The sequence below is a fragment of the Scyliorhinus torazame genome, chromosome 13 (genome assembly GCF_047496885.1).
Source record: "Scyliorhinus torazame isolate Kashiwa2021f chromosome 13, sScyTor2.1, whole genome shotgun sequence".
Classification (NCBI taxonomy): domain Eukaryota; kingdom Metazoa; phylum Chordata; class Chondrichthyes; order Carcharhiniformes; family Scyliorhinidae; genus Scyliorhinus; species Scyliorhinus torazame.
In genome coordinates this window covers 132680765-132705635 of record NC_092719.1, presented here as the reverse complement: position 1 = coordinate 132705635, position 24871 = coordinate 132680765, and the positions used below count along the sequence as shown (strand labels likewise).

Below are 24871 nucleotides of genomic sequence, written 5' to 3'. Positions count from 1 at the left end.
TTTACATTGAACCATCTGCCTGCCTTCCCACTCAGGCATGAATAACTTATAAGGAAATTCCTCAGTTTCATGAGCCCCTGCAAAATGTACATGTGTGAACAGGATTGCGCTTAACTGGGTTTGGTACTGAGTCATTCAGATCAGAAGGTTTCATGCACAGTTCCTGCTCTAAAATAATTAACACATTTCTACTCGAGCAACAATGGCGAACCGAGGCTGAGACAGAAATCTGGGTCAATTACTGATCCCGTTCCATTGACCCTTACTGCAAAATGCAAGTGTGTGGTGAGGATTGTGTTTGGCAATGATGTTTCCACAGTGAAAGAACATCCCGACACTTTTCATGGTCACACTTGAAGGACAGTCACTGGGTGAGGAACTAGATTGCTGCAGAAACATATCCAGCATGAAATCCTTCTTTCAGGAAAGGGCGCAAATAAGGGGAATAAGTGCAAGTATGAAATTTGAGATGCAAGTTGGGATCAGAGTCGATTTAATTATCAAAATAAACTAAAATTTAAATTGAAAACGTGCAGTTCTAAGGGCTGCTTTGGTTAATGAGTGGCCAATCTCACAGTTGCCATGGCTGTGCATAGCCAAATGGTGAGAAAATAACAGTGAACCTATCAAATTGGTTCCTGTTGATAAAGAAACAGAATCAGGTGACTTGAGGACAAGAAACGATCAGTGAATCTCACCCTGTAGGGAAAGACTGAGTCTTCTTATGTTTTGACTGTGTGGTCACGAGCTTGCATCATTAAATTGCGTGGTCAACAATGTATCTGTATGTGAAGAGAAATATCTCACTTGCAAGTAGGTTGGTGTTCAATTTACCCACCACAGCAACACCCCCCACCCTCCCTCCTCCCACAGGACTCACCCCCCTCCACACACACACAATTAAATTATAAATGCATTTTCTTCACATCAGCATTTGAGAAAAGGCTGGCAGTAAACTCCTGTTATCCATCACCCCGTGCTTACTGACTTACATTTACTCTTGTTTGGACAATTAAAGTATTCTCAGCCTGATTTTCAAATCCCTTTATGTTTTCACTCCTTCCTCACCTCTCCCTATCTCTGTAACCACCTTCAGTTTAAAACTATCAGATTTCTGTGTGCCTCCAAATTTGGTCTCTTCATCAGAATTGGGAAAGGTTGGAGACTGTTGGAAAGTTGGAAACAATTATTCGGGATCGTATTAGTAGGCACACGGAAAAGGTGGGTTGATTTGGAAGATCCAGCATAGATTTCTAAAGGGGAAATCATGTTTAATTAACTTTCTGGAGTTTTTTTGAGGAGGTAACAAAAGGGTCGATGAGGGTAATGCTGTTGATGTTGAAGGTTATAAAATGCCCAGATGAAAGATTAAGTGGTGTTCCTCAATCTTGGATGGAGCTTCATTGGAACAAAACAGGAGGGTGAAGACAGAAAAGACAATGCTAGGTGACTGTGTTATGATGCCTCGCACTGTTAAAGAAAATTTCTATTTCCAGACTTGCATGTGTTGAAAGACTACTTGACTGAGGTGCCAGATCAACATCAGCATTCATGGACTTGCTGATTACCCATCAGGAGAACAGCCATAAGGGAAAAAAATTGGGTGGGCAAGGCAGGGGGGTAGACAGGGAATAATTGTGAGGCACTTTAACTGAAACGCTTTGATCATTTTCACCTTTCTCCAATGGTCAGTTTATAGCAGCTCCTTAGCTTTCTCCTCTAGGTGTTTTGCACATAAATGGATTTGAAAACCAGGGTGAGGATTCGGGGTGATGGATAAACAGGAGTTGGCATGAGCTAATGTACAGCCAGCAGTGATTTGGATGAGCTCAAGTACAGAGGGTGCAAAGTGGAAAGCCAGCCAAAATATCATTGGTACAGTTGAGTCTAGTAGTAACACAGCCTAGATGAGAGTTTTAACAGAAGATGAGCTGCGACAGGGGCAGATGTAAGCCATGTTACAGAGATGGAGGTGGAGAGAAACGGAATCAAAAGCTCAACTCAGGTTTGCATTTGATGTCAAGGTTGCAAACACTCTGATGCCCCTTAGTGTCCAAAGATGTGCAGGTTCGGTGCGGTTATGGGGATAGGGCGGAAGAATGGGCTTAGGTAGAGTGCTCTTTTGGGGGGACGGTGCAGACTCGATGGGCTGAATGGCCTCCTTCTGCACTGCAGGGATTCTATGGAAGTTTTACATTTTAACAAAACCACGGGAATGGCACAGCAGGCACGGTGGCGCAGTGGTTAGCACTGCTGCCTCACAACACCTAAGGCCCGGGTTCAATCCCGGACCTGGGTTCAATCCCGGCCCCAGGTCACTGTCCGCACATTCTTCCGGTGTCTGCATGTATCTCACCTCCACAACCCAAAGATGTGCAGCGTAGGTGGATTGGCCACACTAAAGTGCCCCTTAATTGGAAAAAAAAATTGGCTACTCTAAATTTATTTTTAAAAAGGAATGGCACAGCACCACAAGAAAAAGTAACGGCTCAACATACATGCATACAGACGGGGACAGGAGAATAGCAGTAGAACTGGGTCAATACAGTCATTATACAAAACTAGATGCCTCTAAAAGCCCCACCAGAGAAGAAGGGAGGAACAGAATAAAGCCATGGTTAAAATGGTGCATACCTTCCCACGCGGTGCTAGCTCACAATTACCACAATAGTTCTGGATAAACTTTTTGCACCATGTTTGAGCGGGCACCAATATACATCTCCCTCAACTCCAGCAGCGCCAGAGACAGCAATGAAACGCCGGAACTTCCTTCCCCTGGATACAAGACCCATCCTGTACCCATGCATGATCCAATCATGGATTTCTTGTACCCAACCATGAAAAAACAAAAAAACTTCAACAAAGAAAACAGTTCTAAAAGGATACCATACAATGCTGCATAACCCCAGTCACAAAACAAAACTAACATCATTCCATACAATTATACAGAGTCGACCAGCAGCTATATATTCCAATTATGGTCAGTGTCGTCAAAGCTTCCCAACTAAAGGGACAAAGAACTACCAAGAGTGGATCACAGGATAACAAAGTGTCAGGGCTGTACTAATCCAGGAGACATGAAGATAAAGGTTAAATCATACGTATTTGAACTCAAAATCCACACCCGCGGCATACAGCACTAGTGTCCTAGCCCGGAACTAACAGGAATTCCCAGTCCGGATCAGGGACAGTATTTAAAAGATTCGATAATGAATCCCAGCTGGACGGGCCTCAGCCGTTACCATGGGAACTTGTACTCAACGAGCCCCACAGGAAGATCAATAAGTGATTCCTCATGATTCTTGTGAGGGTTTACCACATCCCTTCCCCCACACAAGTCCAGATCCTGCCCCTCACTCCTGTGCTGCTTCGCAAACGGCCTCGAGTCCATCGTTAGTGGTGTCAGATCTGGGGGCGTAAAGTGGATGGGGGATTGTCGCTTAGTCCCTTTCCCAGTGGTAGGTTCCAAGGATGTTGAGGGTGTCATTCGACCTGGAATAGTCTCTGCAGTTGAGGTTTTCCTGCCTCGAAGATGATCATGTGTTTTTTTATGCTCCACTACCTGATCTTGACCTTGAATGACACGGGGCCAGTCATCTCAACTACCACTTTTGGGATCCAAGGAGACCCCTCTCCAAAATTGTGAATATAGACGGTACCTCACGGCCTGAAATTCCTAGCAAGTCATTGGGCGTCATAATGTTTTTCTTGTGCCTCCTGTTATGATTCTACTTTCCCACTTAGGTTAAGAAACGGTAGACTGTGTCTGGTCGGGAGGTGTCAGTCCACCAGCAGTTCTGCTGGCACAACCCCCATCGTCAAATGTGGCATGGTCCTGTAGTTTAAAAGGAACCAAGCCAGATTTGGTATTGATCAAGCACCGCGGTGGTCTGTTTCTTCACACTGTTTTTAAATGGCTTGGTCAAGCCATTTGAAGATGGGAGGCAGGGCGTCCGATTGTGCTTCATCCCATCCTTGTCGCCAGTGTAGAAATCCAGGAGACACAAAGATGAATGTGAAATCAAATTTATTTTAATTCAAAAGTACAGCCGCACCCACATACAACACTCGTGCCCCAGTCCGGGACTAACAGGGACTCCCAGTCCGGATCTGGGACAGCATTTACAAGGCTCAATAACGGGTCCCAGCTGGATGGGCCGCAACCCGTTACCATGGGAACTCATACTCAATGAACCCCACAGGAAGATTAATGATTGATACCTCGTGACCCTCGTGAGGATTATCAGAAGGACCCAACTGTGTGTCCTTATTCCCATGGCGCACGCCCACCATCGTTGATGAGAAAAAGAAAAAAAAAGTGCGCAATCAAATAAAAAAGAATCTCAACCACAAGAGGGGAGGCAACAGGATATCAACTAAAGTCGGCTCAAGCCCACAACAAAACTCGGCTCAACCCAAGGCCCCTGTGCACAGTAGAGTCATCTCAGGGTGGTCCTAACAAGTGCTTTCAAGAAGAGACATCCCAAGCTCCAGCGGGCAACAGCACCGGACCCAGTCTAGCCCAGTATACTCTGACACACAAAACGTACCTCCCCTAGGACCTCCAGAGCTCCTCAAAAACTATACCCCTGCTGGTCCTGCACCTCCATAACCACACCCAAGTCAGTGCACCCCCCACCCCCCCCCCCCCACCCCCGCCATTGAACAACACACTGCTCACACAGATGAAGAGAAGAAAAAAACAAATAAGTAAAAGACACCCGAGTTGGTCGAGGAACAATCAACAAATCAATCAAGGATTAACAGTCCACCTCGGCATGCACTACCACTCATTCCTTAAAAATACCGACCTAAAGGGAAAGACAGAAGTAATCCATTCCTCCCCGGGATACATAATCTGCCCAGACCTTCGTCGGAGATAGAAATGGATTTTTAAATAACAAAATAACAAACCACCAACCACCCATCACCCTGCTGTGGCTCCACTCATCCTCACTATTAACAAGATAAGGGTGATTTGTTATGTTCTCTGTGTAACATAAGCAGCTTCCTTGTGGTGCACCTGACAAAGGTTGGTTCAGAAGTGGAGATAAGTTCAACGCGTTTATTAAACTATTTACACTTCTATTACTCGGGGTCAACACTACTGCTAATCCTACTATAGCTACCAGATTGACTAACCAGTTGCTGCAATCCACCATGGTGGGTGTAATATTGAATCAACCCTGTGTCTCTACTGCCACTGGAAAGAGGCAGATCATGTGTGTGGTGTCCTTTATATATGGGTTGGTGTAATGCCCTCCTGTGGTCGTGTCACCTCTGTGTGTATCGTGAATGTCCATTGGTCATGTCCTAGCTAACTGATCTATTGGTTGAGTGTGTGTGTGTGTGTGTGTGATGTCACTGGTGCTCCCTCTAGTGTCTAGCTAGCCTACATGCATTTACATTGATGCACATCACCACAAAGGGGTGTCCAAAATAAAATCCCTTCCCATTACCACAAGGATGACTGCACATAAAAAGAAAGGAATAAAACTGTGCACAGACCACATATCATATAATCGACTTAATATGGATTTGCTAGAACAGGATAACAGGCAACTATCACCCTCATGCTCACACCTCGCATAGCCTTGCAGGAGAAAGGACAGCAACAAATAATCAACAGCATGATTACAAGAGAGTAATAATCATAGAATTTACAGTGCAGAAGGAGGTTATTCGGCCCATCGGATCGGCACCAGCTCTTAGAAAGAGTACCCTACCAAGCCCACACCACCACCCTATCCCCATAACCCAGTAACCCCACTCAACACTAAGGGCAATTTTGGACACGAAGGACAATTTATCATGGCCAATCCACCTAACCTGCACATCTTTGGACTGTGGGAGGAAACCAGAGCACCCGGAAGAAACCCATGCACACACTGGGAGAACGTGCAGACTCCGCACAGACAGTGACCCAAGACGGGTATCAAACCTGGAACCCTGGAGCTGTGAAGCAATTGTGCTATCCACAATGCTACCGTGCTGCCCAGGGTGATGTCCAGGATTATTGAAGAACCGCAGGATAATAACACCATCCATGTTGCTTGAAAATGCTAAAGCCATGACAGGATCAATGAATACTTCTCAGGCTTTCTCAAGGATTCCAACGAGCGAAGCACTTTCACTTAACAGGACAATATACGGCCAGCAGTCAGGGGACCCAACCAACCACAGGCCTTGAAGATCGGATACATCATGTTGAACCTGGTACGCCCAGCCTCCAAATCAGGATTACTAAAGAGTGGGAGCCAATCTCCAAATTCTGTCTGGAACATGCCTCTTAATTACTTCCAACCAGAAATCGGACACACGGACACTCCTTGCCTGACCCCTATCTCCCGAATCTGCCAGGACATGCGTCACGCCATGCAGTAGGGTCTCAACAAATCGAAGGCTGGACCTTACCAGAGAAAGTGCTCTATCAAATGCGCGGATTTTCTCCTGTACCTCTACCATCCTCCCAAGGATGCTTCACGGTTCCTCAAGGTGAGCACCAAAGACCTGCAACACGGAGCCGGGATCATCATCCAGAACAACACTCTCAGAGGTGGTCATCATCCCAATTCACCATGCATTGATGAGGTGCAGGCACGCTTATCAGCAACAATGCACTGCAAGGCTGGGCCCCCACCCCAGCCAACCCCAACCGCCTCAATCACACAAGGCTTCTTTATGATTTAATCTGGCTCCTCGGCGCAAAACTCCAGTCATAAACATCCAGAGATACACTACTAAGCATGTGTCCTGAGAAAAGACCATTATGAAATGTGCACAATGATAAAGTAAAGGATTAAAAGACAAGCGAGCAGAGTCAAAGCTCGTGAAAATGCAACCGCTCCCGTGCTCAAATCACATGACCCCCTCATTTTCTTTTTTAATTATTTGCTGTACCTGCATGCTAACATTTAGTAATCAAAGTACAAGGACACCAGATTCCTCTGTACGTCAGCATTCTGCAGATTCTGTCCATTTAAATATATTTGCTTTTCAAATCTTCCTGCCAAAGTGGATGTAATATCCAGATAGATGAGCAACCACCAAGTTGATTAATTAATAACAGTTTATTAAAGTAAGAACTATATACAGAGTGAGATATAAGGCTACCATATTCCAAGACTCCAAAACCTTAACTAACTGGGATGCGCACGTTCCTCCCCCAAGGTTTGCACGCTCCAGCTCAACTGGCTGATTTGGTCACATGACACTCCGGGATCTCACCCCCTTAAAGTGGCATGCTACTACATTGAACCTCTTTTTTAAGTTTCTGTTTATTTTTTTTAAATAAATTTGGATTATAAATTCTTTTTCTTCCAATTAAGGAGCAATTTAGCGTGGCCAATCAACCTACCCTGCACATCTTTGGGTTGTGGGGGTGAGACCCACGCAGATACAGGGAGAAAGTGCAAACTCCACACGGACAGTGACCTGGAGCCAGGATCGATCCTGGGTCCTTGGCACAATGAGGCAGCAGTGCTAACCACTGCGCCACTGTGCTGTCCTTAAGTTCCTGATTACATTCTTCAATAAATAACAGAACTATTTACAAAAATACGTAATAAGTGTCTCTCAAAATAGTCTCTTATAGGGTAAGTCCGTCAGAGGACTTCTTAATCCTTTGAGAACGACGCAATTCACTAACGGGTGCTTCAACGGTAGAGGTAACTTCGGTTTTGTTACGTATCTGGCAATACATTACTGCTGGTTCTGCATCACCTGATGTGTAGTTACGTCTGCAGAGTGTTTACACGGACTTTGGGCAAATCACCACCTTAATTGGATGAGCAACCTCTCTTAAATAATCCTCTCGTCATGTTTTACAAGAATCCAGAGTGTGGGCACTTCCGTACCTTTTCTCTTTGCGGCAGCAAAGAAAAAATAACAAGAGAAAACTGGCGACGAGGATTGAGGCAGACACAAAATCACTGAAAAATAGGAGATTTCATCGACTAACAATGGGACAGCATTAGGAACAATGGAAGATTCTCAGGACCCGACTCGCACGGAGCGTTGGCGCTGGTGTGAAGGTTTAAAAAAATAATTTCAACAGCAACTGTGAGTTAAGAAGAACGGCAATCGGGGAAGACATGCTTACATTGAAGTGAGTGGGGGCTGGGCTGCAGGGACCGCGCATGTGGCAAAACTAAACAGGCTGTAGGGAACAGAGATTTCAAACTCTGCCAACTCTGCACAGGCCACGACTTGGGAGAAGAACTACAGTGAGGTAAAATGGAAAAGGGTTCCCCTAGTTGCTTGTTAAAAGGGTTGTTTGTGCCATTACTAACTATTAAAAATAGAGAGGGGGGGAAGGGTAGACCCTGGGGCCAGGATTCAAAAATGGTGGGAAAATGGGCACGATGGTCGTGTTTGTTGAGGATTGTGAGACATGGAATTCATACGAGGAAAGATCCCAATTGTTTCTAACAGCAAAACAGACACCTGAAGACCTAAAATGTCACAACATTTCTCAGCTCAGTTGGGTGTGAAACACTGATGCTGATACAGAATCTAACTCACCGAGCAAAACCAGGACATTTATGAAAATCTCAGAGGGACAGTTCTCTCCTCAGCTGTTATTGATTGCAGAAAGGTTTTGGTTCCACTGCCATAGTCAGGAAGACGGCGAAAACATTTTACAGTTCGTAGCATCTTTAAGAAGATTAGCTAAATATTGTGAATTTGGTGCAATAGTCTTCCTGACAGGCAGGTTTACAGAATTTACAGTGCAGAAGGAGGCCATTCGGCCCATTGAGTCTGCACCAGCTCTTTGACAGAGCATCCTACTGAAACCCACGTCTCCACCCTATCCCTGTAACCCAGTAACCCCACCTATCCTTTTTGGACACAAACGAAAATTTATCATGGCAATCCACCTAATCTGCACATCTTTGGATTGTGGGAGGAAGGCCACGCAGACATGGGGAGAACGTGTAGACTCCGGACAGACATTGACCCAAGCCGGGAATCGAACCTGGGACCCTGGAGCTGTGAAGCAACTGTGCTAACCACTGTGCTATCGTGCTCCCCTTCACTCCGCAGTGAAGCTATTCAGAGGAAGCTGCTAGCTGTAAGTGATTTAATTCTAAAAGCTGCTGTGGGAGTTACCCCATCTATGGAGCTAGCAAGAAGAGAAACTTCACAGATAGGGTCTGAAGCAAAGATCCACAAAATGGACACCACAAGGGACAAGGCTGCAAAGGTCCAACCATGTCACTGTTGTACACAAGTTGGGGCTCTCAGTGGGGGATTGCTGGAGTAAGTCGAATACATGCAAGAACTGTGGCAAGAAGGGCCACATTACCAAGGCATGTTGCGCTCAGAAAACCTCTCCTACACCAAGAAGAAAAACACAGTTAAATAATCTAGTTAAACAATTAGTGGATGGAACTCAAGATCACCAAAAGACAGAACAAATGATCAACTGCAAAATATAAAGCTAGGTGTTTTATCAGTGCAAAGTTATGGGTCAGGGTTTAGAAAACTCCAAAGTATATCATGGAATTCACCTGACCTAGAACTGTTTACTGATTTTGTTTATGATGAGCACAAGGGCCTGCCTTTCAGGTGTTATTCAACAGAGGCCTTAAGCACTTTTAATCAAAAACAAAGTTTATTCTACAAATTTAATTAACATTTTTATGAACACCTAGTAAGAATTTTAACAACTACAAACATAAATACCCCACATAACTACAGAACTCTATGTATAACCCTGAATAGATTTCCCCTTAAGCTGTTCCAATTTAGTAACAAGATCCCATAAACCAGAAAACTCCTTTTCAAAGGTGTGGCCCAGCACTTAGCACTCAAGACCCGGTATGGATGCTCCTGTTTCCTTTTCAAAACAGCAGGTTTGAATTCCTACCAGAAAGCAATTATTTATTTTCAAGTTATCAAGCAGTCTGGAAACAGCTTTTAAACTGAAGGTAAAGAGACACTCCAAGACACTTGTCTGTGTGAATACAGCAGCCAAATGTGAAAACGAAAGCAAAAAAAACCTCAGAGCTACCAAAACAATCCCAAACCAAAACGGAAGTAAAACGCCGAGCCACAGCCCAGCTCCACCCACACAATGACATCATAGAAGCCATGTGATAAGACAAAACATTTCTTAAAGGGACACGCCCATGACAGCAAGGTGATCAGCAATGTTTTTGGCCATATCCCAAATTTGACGGTCATGAAATTAAAAGGGAAGTCAATATCGTTAATCGTTAACACCTGAGACCATTTATCATCAAAAGCTGAAACATCTGCCTTTAAAGCCGTTGAATGTGATCCTAAGGACATATATTGAAGACGTTCTATTATTAAAAGAATGCATTAGGGTGAAAGTAGAAGCAAATGGAGAGATGGCAAAGTTGGCTCTTCACATTGTCCGTGGAAACTTTACTGCTCCATTTGGAAAACATGGTTGGCTCAAGATTAGGTATAACAATGAAACAGCAATCAATTAATGAATTCAAAGACCAACTTGAAACAACTTCTGAAGAAGCACGAGAAGGTGAAGATTTGCTGGGCTCCATGACTAGTTGAGGTACATCTAAAAATCAAGCCAGACAGCACACCCAAATGTCTCAAAGCTAGAATCGTACCATACACCATCAGGTCTGAAGTAGAAGAAGAACTAGAAAGATTAGTATGAACAGGAATCATTGGACCTATTGCTACAACTGATTGGGCAACACCAATAAAACGTGATAGCTCAGTGAGAATTTGTGGAGATCGTAAAACTACTATTAACCCAGTTTTGTGCGCAGATCATTATCCACTGCCGTTGATTGAAGACTTGCTTGTTGGACTTTCTGGAGGGGAGAAATTCAATAAAATTGATCCTTCACAGGTAAATAAGCAGATGAATGTGGCTGCCAAATCACAGCCACTACTAACCATAGTGAGTGTTTTGTTACAGAAGACTTCCTTTTGGAATAACATCTGCACCTGCTCTTTCTCAAAGATCTATGGATCAAATTCTAAGTGGGTTGAATGGAGTGCAATGTTATTTAGATGACACTCTCATCATCAGTTCCAGTGAACAGGAACACTTGGGGAATTTTGAAACTACCCTGAAGCGGTTACAGAGCCACAACCTGAGAGTTAAAAAGGAAAAGTGCAACTTTTTTAAATTACCTTGGTCATGTTATCGACAAAGATGGTTTGCATAAAGAGCTGAGAAAATGTCAGCAATCTTAGAAACACCATGTCCTCAAAATGTGACACTATTAAGGTCTTTTTCAGGATTGATCGATTATTATGGTAAATCCCTGCCAAAGTTTGTAACATGATTGAAGCTTTTGCACACTTTGCTATGGGTCAAACAGGCATGGCACTGGTCACAAGAATGTGAACATGCATACAATAAAGTGAAAGAAACTCTGAGAAGTTAGAGCTGTTGGTTCATTCTAATGCAAAGATGAAGTTGTAACTTGCATGCAATTCCTCACCCTATGGGGTTGGTGCAGTCATCTCACACATTATGCCTTTGGGGGAGAAGCAACTAAAAGCATTTGTTTCACACACTTTAAATCGTGTGGAAATGAATTACGCTCAGCTAGAAAAAGAAGCTTTGAGTATCAATTTTGGTGTAAGAAGGTTCTACCATTACCTTTATGGGCTTCATTTTACTCTTTTGATGGATCATCAACCTTTCACTACAATCTTTGGGCTGTATGAAGGTTTACCTTCTTTGGCAGCTAGTAGGTTGCATAGATGGTCATTGATATTGCCGGCACTGTGAGGGTCCTTCCTGTTTGTTCCTCTTTATTCCCTTATTTCCCCTTTTTTTTATTTTTGCTGTTACATTTTGATCCATGGATGTTTAATGGACTGGTGACTTTAAGGCAAAGCAGCCTGTACCTTTAATTCAAACACCAGGATCCAGAGTGCTGTGCTAAATTAGACTGCTGATTGCCAATTGGCTAGTTCAAGAGGAAACTATGAATATGATTTATCAACTCCACCTGATACTTCAGAGATTGTCAAAGGGCAACAACAAGCATAAATTTCTGAGAGGGATAAAATCTCTATAAAGTGAGTATTCAACCGAGAGAATGTTAGCACTACCAAATGGGTACCAGCTGTGATCAGAGCACATACATGGTGCAGACGGATGATGAAAGCGTTTGGCGATGTCATACTGATCAATTACTTGCTGCACAAAGTGAGTTTGGAGAAACTTCTCAAGAGGTTCAGGCCACAGATTGACGCAGAGACCCGCTACAATGACGCCGATGCAGCAACCAGAGGCTTGATCGAGCAGTGCTTCAGCATCCTGAAGATGAGGTTCAGGTGTCTGGACCGCTCTGGATGGGCCTTCCAGTATGGCACTGAGAGGGTAGCCCGCATCATGCCGGCATGCTGCATCCCCACAACATCACGCAGCAGAGGGGTGACGTACTGTAGGAGGAGGATGAACGCCAGTCCTCCTCCAACAAGGAGGATGCAAGGGAGAGCAAGAGTGGGCAGAACATGAGGCACAAGCAGGCACGGGAGGCCGCACAATGTGTGCATCAGGGCCAACATGCACGGGACACTCTGATCACCTCCAAGTTCACCAACTAGTGGGGGGACTGGCCAGGGGAACGGACAACTCCCTCCTGTCAGTAACTCTCTCCCCTCCGTGAAACATACCTGCTGCAATACGGAGTGCAGGCCCTGGGTTGGCAGTAATAGCGGGTCTGGTTCATGAGTTGGAGGATGATGAGAACCCGCTCTGCAATGAGCTCTGGTGCTCCGCATTGTTCAGCGACGTCTGACTCCTGTCCACAGTAGCACCTCCCACCGTCCACCTGGGTGATTCCTGCATGCAAGCCGGCCATTCCATCGCACAGTCCCATCGGATCCCTGGAGTGACGGAGGTGGGGACGATGGGGGGGGTGGGTGAAGTCCAGCCCATTCACAACGTTCGCCCATTCCCCTCCTCCCCAGCGCCCCCTCCCTGACCAGCCCAGACAAGCCCACCCTTCACACCTACCTGACAGAGCACCGAGGCATGTTGCAACAGTGTGAACAGGTGTTTAATGTCAACAAATATATACAGAGTTGTGCCCTAGTCCAGTTTTCTTCAAAGTCGGGGGCGCGACCCGCAGGTGGGTTGTGGGCGGGTGTCGGGAGGGTAGCGGAGCCGCGCAAATCCCCGCACAGCAGCCGGCTTTTCATAACGCGAGCTGCAAGCAGGCGCAAACGTGTTTTTAAAAAATTTAGCCGCATTACGCATGCCCCCACGATGATCGGCGCAGTGCGGCCGCTATTTTTTTAAACGGTTGCAGCTTTTTGTTTCGCAAGTACTGTAATGGTTTTTATTCATTTATTCATTTATTTTATTCATTTAATTTTTATTTTTTTCATTTATTTTATTCTTTTTTTTTAACAAGTTCGGGGGGGTTTTATTCATTTTTTTCATTTATTTTACTCATTTTATTTATTTTATTTTTTTACAAGTTCGGAGGGTGTTTTATTTGATAAAATTTTACAGGAAAAAAATTCAGAACTTCGGACAGATGGAGACTCCATACTTTCCGACACCAGAAGACTTCACCTTCATCCAACAGGTTCCATTGGAGGAGCGTGTACGAGGGCCAAAGGGACCATTTCCTCCATTTTTGTAAGCAGCAAACAAGGTAAGAGAAAATGGTGGGTCGCGCAGGTCGGCCGGCGTGGGTCGCGTAGGTCGGCCGGGTTGGGTCCCGAAGGTTGGCCAGTTGGTAAAAATGGGTCCCCGGAAAAAAGGTTTGAAGAACACTGCCCTAGCCTCTATCACTATACTGTGCCCTGTATCCATGCCATCTTTGCTGGTGTCTAACTTTCTGGCCTCACGGGTCCTCGCGCTACATCTAGGTGGGTCCCCACATGGTACATCTGGACTGGAGGCGGCCTGCTGCGATTCCCGCCCTGTGACCTGGGTCCCCGTTGGCAGCCGTCGACTGGATAGGCCCGGCTGCTGCTCAAGTGTCCCAGGTGGTGTGGGGCCGCCCTGTTCTGCCCGTTGCCCAACAGATGCGCCAGAGACAGGGCGGGTGGGAGTGGGAGGTGCTGTGGTGTTCCGGCACCTCCCCTGCAGGAGTCACCGGCACGGGCCCCATCACCACCTCCTCCCTCGGGGTGCCCGATGGGATGGAGGTGTGAGCAGAGCTATCCCCTGAGGCTTCCCTGCCAACTGGCGCTGCCAGTCCTGGAGGCCCGCTGCCTTCATGACCAGGGTCTGCATACTCACTGCCATGTAGCACAGGGAGTGGACCACCTCCATCTGGGACTGCACCACATCATGCTGTGACTGTGCCATCGCCTTCCGGGTCTGTGCCACATCAGCCAGTGATGGCACCAACACCCTCTGGGACTGAGCCACTTTCTTCTACATCTGTGCCACGTCGGCCAGTGCCTGGAAAATGCCACCGGCATTCTCAGCCATGACCCGGTGTGACTGGGCCACGCTCAGGAGCGCCGGTGCAGTGTCCAGGTGCCTCTGGCACATGGCTACCTGTGATATGGCAGCCCTGTCCTGGGCCTCGGCCACTACCTGCACAGATTGTCCCAGGCCTTGGACATGCTGATCCATAGCCAAAACCCTCACCCCCAAGGCTTCCAACGTAGACACCACCGATGCGGCGTTGGCCTGGATGGCATGCATGGTCGGCACCACCTCCTACTCCTGCACGCGGTTGGACACCTCCACCTACGCATGCAATTGCTGGATGCTCGCCGACAATGCCTCATGTACTGCCTGGCTCTGCAACTGCATCTCCACAATAGATGGGACTGTCCGTTCCATAAGTCCATGCGGCAAGTGGCACAGTGGTCAGCACTGCTGCCTCACATCTCCAGGTCCCAGGTTCAATTCCGGCCTTTGTCTTATGGAGTTTTCACTTTCTGCCCATGCCTGAGTGGGTTTCCTCTGGGTGCCCCAGTTTCATCCAACAGTCCAAAGATGTGCTGGTTAGGTGGATTGGCCATGTTAAATTGTCCCTTAGGGTCCATAAGGTTGGTGGGGTTACTGGGATAGGGTGGAGGCATGGGCTTAGGTAGGGTGCTCTTTCCGAGGGCCAGTGCGGGCTCGATGAGCCGAATGGCCTCCTTCTGCCATCCAGCCCATCGAGCCGGCACTGGCCCGAAACCCATCTGGACAGCAGCTAGTCCCTGGGATCGGCCCGCCCTCTGACCGTCCGCCCCCTCGGGAGGTCCTATCTCAACCTGATGTACTGGAGCATCTGTGTGGTGCACACCAGAGAATGTCCCAGGGGCCTCTTCAGTAAAGTACTCGACCGAGGTGAGTGTCTCTGGGATAGTGGAGGGTATTGGAGACAGCTGTGCCAGGAAATCAGTGTCATCCTCGGACTCAAGCTCAGGGATTTCCTGGTTCTCAGGCATATGAATCAACTCCGTGTCGGTATCGTCATCGCTGCTCAGCACACAGTGGGGGGTTCTGATTCTGGCACTGGCTGTGGCTGGGGGTAGGAGCCACCAGATGGACCTGCTCCATCACCAGCAGCTCCTGCAAGACACAAGACAAGGCGGAGGATTAGTCCGCGGGCCGGGGAGGGGGTGGGGGGGGGGGGGGGGGGAGTGGTTGGTGTGGGGGTGAGGGTGGTGTGAGGGGGGGTGGGAGTGAGGGTGCTGTGGGGGTGTAGGTGTGGTGGTGGGGGATTGACATATGTGGCATGGGGAACTGCGACTCAGGGGAGTCTCACTTCCTTGCCGGTGGTTGATCTCCACACCGGTGACCTGCCTTTCCTCAGGCCCGCCAACCACATCCAGGGCCCGCTGCTCTGCCATGATGAGGGGCCGTAGGTCTTGCAGTCCCCCTCCAGTCTTCTCAGTTGCCAGTGGTTATGGGCCGTCTTCTCCGGGGTGGGGAACAGGAACAGATAACGAACAGGGTTAGACAGAAACCAATGCATGCAACTCAGGAGATGGGTTGCTGGTGGCTTCAGTGGCCAGGGCACCCGGCCTTGCCGGCCAGTATAGGTGCTGGCATGTGGTGCAGAGTGGGGGTTCGGATGCCCCCTGGATTGGGGATTGGGGTATAGTTATGTGGGATGGGTGTTGGTGCCAGGGGCACTGTGCTGTCTATTCACCCTGCCGCCCGAGGAGATCATGCAGTTTTCTCCGGCAGTGGAGGCCGGTTCGGACGGTGTTGCTCACAGCGCTGACCGCCTCTGTTGCCTACGCCCAGGCACATCGAAGGGTGGCGGCTGGCGGCATCCTTCCTGGGGCGGGGTACGGGGTGGCCTGCCTCTCATCCAGGAGGTTCTTGATCTTAGCGTCCGTAAATCATGGGACCACGCATCTTGCTGCCATCTTGTTGGCTGAGATGGTGTGTGTGGGGAGTGAAGTGTGTTTATGCGGCTGCAGCTTGTCAGCCTCCTGAGTGTCAATCGCGGACCCGGCGAATCCGGCACCGTTTTTCATTGGAATCGATTGTGTCCACTTGGCACCGGTGCTAACCCCTTAACGGTCGTTGAATCGGTCCAGGTGCAGCGCCAGTTTTGTTGTCGTGAAAGCCCACGAATCTTGCCTCAGCGTCAACACTTAGTCTCAGAAACTGAGAATCCTGCTGCATAGCTTTCTTGATGTTAGTTCAGTGTCAAGCTCATTCATTCTGTTCTGATGGAAGGTCATCACCCTGAAATATTAACTCTGTTTCTCGGTCCACTGACGCTACCAGCTTTTTGTTTTTAAGTTATTCCTTTCTTAAAGTTACAAAGCCAGTGTGCAAAGTGGATGGGGCACGCCTTTAATCCACCCCCTTGCTCACTCTGAAAACCAATTCAAATTCAAATGGAATCCAATTCATGGTCCCCACAAGAGAGCCTTACTAGATCCATGCTGACAAAAGCAAGCACTGCACCTGACCCTAGGCTTGATTTCACGTTTGATCTTAGCCAAAAGCCTACTACCATACCTGTGGAGTATTTCCAGCATTTTCTGTTTTTATTTCATTAACTCTCCAAACCTGCTTATCAATGATTGCACAAGCAAGTGATGTTTTAAGTGCGAGTGAACTGAAAATGAAATACTTAGAACACAAGGATTTGAAGGAAACAATGATGTTAAGAGAACAAAAACACTAAGTGCTTTGATCAGGAACTCTGCAGTAAGAGAAATTACAAATACGGTGTCAGCCTCTAAGCAGATGGTATTCATATTGCCAATCCAATGTTGGCTATAGTTCTAGTCCTATAGACACTGTCATTTGTCTATTACCGATTCAGATCCACCTTTAAGTTGCTGTTTGTGGCTCTTTGGCTATCTGTGATACTTGCCCCTGTATATGAGAAATGCGCAGCACGGTAGCACAGTGGTTAGCATGGTTGCTTCACAGCTCCAGGGTCCCAGGTTCGAGCTATCTATGATACTTGCCCCTGAATATGAGCAATAAGCAGCACGGTAGCACATAGGTTAGCACAGTTGCTTCACAGCTCCAGGGTCCCAGGTTCGATTCCCACCTTGGGTCACTGTCTGCATGGGTTTCCTCCGGATGCTCCGGTTTCCTCCCACAGTCTAAATATGTGCAGGTTAGGTGAACAAGCCATGCTAAATTACCCTTAGCATCCAAAAAGGGGTCGGGTTACTGGGTTACGAGGATAGGATGGAGGTGTTGGCTCAGGTAGGGTTCTCTTTCCAGAGGCCGGTGCAGACTCGATGGGCCGAATGATCTCCTTCTGCACTGTAGATTCTATGATATTCTATGTTGAGAAAATACATCCAGAACAGTAAGGAAAACATTGTTTCAATGGCTAGACATAGTGGATGGGCGAATATCAGGTGCTCATGCTACCACAACATTGCATAATGTCCACAAACAAACATCGAGGCAGCAATCTAGGATTGCAGATGACACCATCAATCAAGCTCAGATGGCTTGTGAATGTCATATGGACTCCAGGATTACTGGCTCAGCCATTATGGCTGGGTTTAAGAATGAAACAACTGGGATATGATCCTCAGCCTATTATTCGCGATGAGACAATTGTATTGCGATAATAATACTCTATTAGTTTCATGTATTGTGTTAGATGACAGAGAAAACACTTTCTGAAGTTTGGCACACTCACTCCTAAAGTATGACGAGACATATCCCTATAATATATAATATACCCCTGGGATGGCGGGATTGTCATACAAGAAGCGAGTGAGGAAACTGTATTCGCTAACAAATGTCTTACAGGGCATGGCCTAGTCAATACAGTTAAGATGTTTCCCCTGGCTGGCGAGTCTAAAACCATGAGAATAATCTCAGGAAAAGAGGTAGACTCTTTAAGACTGAGATGAAAAGGAATTTCTTCACTCAGAGGGCAGTGAATCTTCAGAATTCCCTATCCAGAGAGCTGTGTAAGTTCAAACACAGAGCATGTTCAAGACACAAATCGATAGATTTCTGGAGACTAATGACATCCAGGAATATGAAGATAGTGCAGGAAAGTGACATTGAGGTGGATAATCAGCCATGATTTAATTAAATGGCAGAGGAGAGTCGGTGGGCCAAATGGCCTACTCCTGTTTCTATGTTCCGATGATCAATGAGCAGAGTGGCACGGTTCAAGGAAGGCAAGCAGAGACTGAGGAAACACTGGGCTGTGAGGAGGCCTTTGAGTCATTTCAAGTTTGTTTTTTTATGGTAGATGTGGAAGCACAGGAAAGGGTTATTCTAGCTGATAGTGCTTTGTTTATTTCCTATTGTGGGGGATTGTGCATGTGGTCTTTTTTTTAATTGTTGGAATATGGGGAAGACTGTTGGTGTCTGGATAAAGGAAGGGATGGCTTTTCCTTATTTTATATTCCAGAGCTGCAGGTGTCTAAATCCAGCCGGGTTGGGAAAATATCAGATTTCTTTATTGAAGAAGACAGTGTCGACGTCAAAGTGCACATTAAACTTGCCTGGGATCTGCAGTTATATTGGGCCAATTCATTGGGATAGTAGTGGCAAGCTATATTCCTACGGGTACTGGACTAGTAATTCAGAGGAAAGACAAATAATGCAAAGAATGTGATTTCCAGTACCACCTTGGCAGTTTGAGACTTTGTAATAAATAAATTGTAACTAAAATATTGATTGATATCAATAACAATAGCCATGGAATGCCACTTAATCAGCTACCGCCTGTAAAGTTCAGCGGGGATATCCCGCTGGCCAGCGATGTGTGCTGGTGGCATGCATTTCTCTCAATGTTGGGCTATCCATCCAATTGGTCGAACTCTGCCCATTTTATTTCAAATGTGATGCAGATATTTGCATGAAATTCACACTGTGATGACTGAAACTTATCTTGAAATCTTTATACTCATCAATATCCCCATGTATTTTGCAATAATGACCAGATCATCTGTTTTTGTTGTTGATTGAGGGATAAATATTTGCCGGGACATAGGGGATAACTCCCTTGCTTTTTTTAAAAATGTGCGTTAGGACCTTTTATAACTACCCAAGCTTTCATAAAAGCAAATTCCTGCAGATGCTGGAATCTGAAACAAAAACGGAAAATACTGGACTATCTCAGCAGGTCTGAAAGCATCATTGGAGAGAGATGTCCCTTTGTGTACCCAAACAGGTGCCGGAGTGTGGCAACTAGGAGATTTTCACACTAACTTCATTGCAGTGTTAATGTGAGCCTACTTGTGACACTAATAAAGATTGTTATTATAACATTTTGAGTCTGGATGTCTCTTTGTCAAAGCTTTGATGGGGCTTTGGTTTAATGCCTCATCCAAAAGACGGCACCTCTGACAGTGCAGCACTTCCTCAATACTGCACTAGCGCAACAGCCTCAATGTCCAAGTCCTCAATGGCACTTGAACCAGAACCTTGTGACTCAAAGGAGTGTGCACTGCGAATGACAGCATGACTGACAGCGGGGATAACATTTTTACATATGACATCGCCATTAAAAATGTGGTTCAATGAAGAGTGCAGGAGAGCATGCCAGGAACAACACCAGGCATACCGAAAAATGAGGTGTCAACCTGATGAAGCTACAACACAGGACTACTTGTGAGCCAAACAGCATAAGCAGCAAGTAATAAACAGAGCTAATCGATCCCACAATGAACGGGTCAGTTCTGAGCTCTGCAGTCCTGTCACATCCAGCTGTGGTGGTGGACAATTAAATAACTCACTGGAGGAGGCTCCATAAATATCCCCATTCTTAATGAGGGAGGAGCCCTCCACCTCTGTGCAAAAGACAGGGTTGAAGCATTCGCAACAATCTTCAGCCAGAAGTACCGAGTGGATATTGCATCTCAGTCTCCTCCAGAGGGCCCCCAGCATCACAGATGTCAGCTTTCGGCCAATATGATTTACTCCACGTGATATCAAGAAACAGCTGAAAGATACTGCAAAGGCTATGTGCCCTGACAATGTTTCGGCAATAGTTCTGCAGACTTGTGCTCCACAACTTGCCGTGCCCCTGACCAAGCTATTCCAGTACAGCGACAACACTGGCATCTACCCGGCAATGTGGAAAATTGCCCATGTGTGTCCAGTACACAAGAAACAAAACAAATCCAACCCAGTCAATTACTGCCTTATCAGTCTCCTCTCCATCATCAGCAAAGTGATGAAAAGAGTCATCAACAGTGCTATGGAGCGACACTTACTCAGCAATAACCTGCTCACAGACGCTCAGTTTGGATTCAGCCAGGGTTACTCAGCTCCTGACCTCATTATAGCCTTGGTTAAAACATGGACAAAAGAGCTGATATCAAGGCAGCATTTGCCAAGTATGGCATCAAGGAGCCCTAACAAAACTGGAGTCAATGAAAATCAGGAGGAAAATTCTCCACTGGTTGGAGTCATACCTGGCACAAAGGAAGATGATTGTGGTGATTCTCAGCTCCAGGACATCACTGCAGGAGTTCCTCAGGGTAGTGTCCTAGACCCAACCATCTTCAGCTGCTTCATCAATAACCTCCCTTCCATCATAAGGTCAGAAGTGGGGATGACTGCAAAATATTTAGCACCATTCGCGACTCCTCAAATGATGAAGCAGTCCAAATGCAGCAAAACCTGGACAATATCCAGTCTTGGGCTGACAAGGGGCAAGTTACATTTGCACCACACAAGTGCCAGGCAATTACCATCTCCTACAAGAGTAGACCTAACCATTGCCCCATGACATTCAATGGCATTATCATCGCTGAATCACCTACAATCAACATTCTGCAGTTTATCATTGATCAGAAACTGAACTGGATTAACCATATTAATACCGTGGCTACCAGAGCAGGTCAAAGGCGAGGAATCCTACTGTGAGTAACTCATCTCATGACCCCCAAAGCCTGTCCACCTTCTACAAGGCACAAGTCAGGAGTGTAATGGAATACTCTCCACTTGCCTGGAAGAGTGCAGCTCCAATAACAGTCAAGAATCTCCACAACATCCAGGACAAAGCAGCCCACTTGATTGCTACCCCTTCCACAAATATTCAATCCCTCCACCACTGACAAACAGTGGCAGCCATGTATAATATCTGCACGATGCACTGCAGGAACTCACCAAGGTTCCTTAGGCGACACCTTCGAAACCCACCACCACCACTACAATATAGAAGGACAAGAGCAGCAGATTCCTGGGAACCCACCACCTGCAGATTCCCCTCCCAGTCACTCACCACCCTGACTTGGAAATATATCGCCGTTCATTCACTGCCGGTGGGTGGAAAATCCTGGAACTCCCTCCCGAACAGCACAGTGGGTGTACCTACACCTCCAAGACTGCTGCGGTTCAAGAAGGCCACTCACCACCACCTTCTGAAGGGCAACTAGGGATGGGCAATAAATGCTGGCCTAACCAGCAATACCCACATCCTGTAAATTATTATTTTTTAAATGAATAAGCATATTTACCACTTTCATTTCTATCACATCTTTAATATAAACAGAACATTCAACGCAATGCATAGGGAGATAGACGAGAAAACGGGAGCAAAGACACAAAAGAGAGATGAGAAAGGATGATAGAAAGTCCAGTCAAAAAGATGGATTTTGAGAAACGTTAGTGTAGAGATGAGGAGGGAGTTCCAATGTCAGGCTAAGGCTGGTGAAGCAAGTTGGGAACTGGAAATAGAACGTAGAGGGATTCTGGATGCAACATTCTAGGACAGGAAAGATGTGTTCAGATAAATTGGAGTTGATCCACTCAAGGATAGATATGTCATAATTTAAAATATAGATACCAAGGATGAACTTGAAATCTGTGTACACTTCAGCCAATTAGTTACAGAATAAGGTATTACAATACACAAGTAGGTCATTTAGCTTATCAATTCTGCACCAGAGCTTTTCTTCACATGAATCACCTGGTCCAGTTTCGCTCTCTTGTCTTCTTGTCTGTTAATATTCCTTCTTGCAAGCTACTATGTAATTTACAGACTCCACTTCATTAATGAAATAGTAAGAAATTCTAATTCTGCCCTCTCGTCTCCCGTTACTTCTCTTTACGATGATCTTAAATTGTGACCTCTATTTCCATCGGTTACCAATCTATTTTAATTAACCCTGCTCATCGTCTGGAGAACCTCTATCAGGCCACCCACCAACCTTCTCGGGGAAATACTATCCTTGAGTGCACAAGGCACCATCATCAGTATGCATCAGCTGTGAAAGCCCAAAGGCTGGAGAGGCACCTTTTGTAATTCATTCACTGACAATCCTTTGATGCACCAGTCATTGATATATATATATATATATATACACCAGGCAATTTCCCACCTGCCCTCACCCACTGTCAATCTTATCGCTGTCAAAAATGAGCAATGAATGCATCAGGGAAGAATGACTTCCCAGACAAGCTGGCCAGTAATGAGGAATAATAAACATTAGATGTCAAGGGTGCAAAAGAACAAGGAATGTCACACTGACAGTTGCAAGATTTACAGAAGGAATAACCTGCAGATTTGGATATATGGGCACACCGAGGCATAACTGTCACAGCCCACAGCCCGAGTGAATTATTACTAATATAAATAACCCTGTGATTCAATCAATAGCTGCAAAATAGTGCACACTGTATTCTCCAATCAAGGGACGGTGGAGACACAATAGTCTCCCCCACCCACCCTCCTTCAATCAGCATCATTCGTTTCATCTGCTTTCAATTTTAAAAAAAACATATGATTATTTGTGATATAAATTTCTCTCCTCGCGCCTCAGTAAGTAAATGCATCGTTCCAATCTATAATCTCCAAAGGGCGTTGAATTCGCCGATCTGAGAGCAGCATTTAGGGGCACTGCTGTTGACTCCAGTGTTCCCGGGGTAGAGACGGGCTGCTGCTTCTGTGTTATCAGACGAGACTTGCTGGAGGTGCATGTGTGTCAGATGAGGACAGAATTGGACGAAGCTGCGATGCCTGATGACACTTGGCTCACGCGCGCGAAGGAGCGAGTCAGTCGGACAACTTTGCCCAGAGCATCCACATCTGCACACATGCAGTACTTAGATCCCCCCCCCCCCCCCCCAAAAAAAAAACATGAGTCAGCGCCTTCAGGAGAGGAGGGAAGAAAAATGATTATTTAAAATAAAGAGAGGACACCCGTGGGTGGGGCTCTTGGGGCACTTTCGCTCTGTGAGATAAAGTGTGCTCCATGAAAAGAAATCAAACTTGGCAATATTATCACCGTGAAGCATTGGAAATATTTTAAAAGGGGGATGGGTTATAATTGGAGAGAGAAATACCACGATAGAAAATGAAGAAAATTGTCAATGGCTCATCCCTCCTGCTGATTTTCTAAATGTGGGGCAGATCGCGAGTTATGTGGCTTTACAACGGGAGGGGTGGGGTTCGTGCAGGAACTTGACATGATCAACCTCTGGCCCCCGTTTCCATAGCAATAAACGTAGCCCTTTGTCTTTCTGATTCGCCTTTGGACAGCTGGGCATCCCCATTCCCTATTCCCCATTCCCACCAAAATACGAACAGGCTGCCATGCAAGACCACCGCCCGCGCCCCCACTCAAAAACACGCCCTGCAATGAAGCAACTCACTATTATTAATTGCATAAAAGACCACTCTAATTGCACCCACGACTTAACTATTCAACATCGAAGTCGCGGTGCAATCCTTATTATTTATAGTTTTTTTTCAAAAAACGGAACAATCATCTCTTGTGCATTAAAATGAAAGCCCAGCCGGCGCCGCTGGAAATTGTGTTGCAATCCGCACAGAGAATGTTACTTCCCGGGCACAGTCTGCCCTCGCGAGGCTCGCCAATACATTAGAAGGATAATCTACGACTCGGTTTAATTTTCCGCCGTGTGTCCGCTGTCGTCCTCACCTCACCTGCCGATTTGCCGGTGCCGTGTTTGGATGGAAGCCGCCGGCCTTAGGAAGGAGCCGCTGGAGCCCGCCGTCTGGATGCACGGGGATCGCCGGCTTACGGGAGAGCAGGCATTTCACCGAATGAGGGACAAACCCGAGCGGGCATTTATGGGGTCAGGACACAAAAGAAAAGAGCCCCGGGGGGCAGGTGGACAGAGAGGGGCGGCCATGCAGGTGAACCGGCGGCGGGGGAGAAGCTGCTACATTTCAGCGTGGAGATCAGGCAGAAAGTGCCAGAGACAAGAGGAAATCGACCGTCTGGAGCGTGTGGAAAAGAGCAATGGGAATCACTAATCAAACATCCCGCTCGCAGCGGCTCACAATAACCTGCACCTCACACTAACAGCATCCCCAATGACAAGCACCTCTTGTCCAAACAGATTTTCAAAATCAGTCTTTACGGACAAACAGATCCCAATATCAAACACATTGCACAACAGATCCCAATATCAAACAGTATGGACAAACCGGTCCCAATATCAAACACACTGGACAAACAGTTCCCAATATCAAACACACTGGACAACAGAACCCAATATCAAACACACTGGACAAAC

The 24871-nt window shown here is 46.4% G+C and overlaps 1 protein-coding gene across 3 annotated transcripts in view; it reads right to left on the bottom strand.

Annotated features, from left to right (window-relative positions):
- Window positions 1-24593, bottom strand: part of LOC140388285 (dual specificity tyrosine-phosphorylation-regulated kinase 2-like) — a 250434-nt gene extending 225841 nt beyond the window's left edge. Inside the window, exon 1 of one of the 3 annotated variants that reach the window (XM_072472168.1) lies at window positions 24276-24593. The gene's annotated coding sequence lies outside the window, so the exon portion shown is untranslated. The remainder of the gene's footprint in view (window positions 1-24275) is intronic. The other 2 variants (XM_072472171.1, XM_072472176.1) reach the window with 2 other exon arrangements.
- Window positions 24594-24871: the final 278 nt, after the last annotated feature.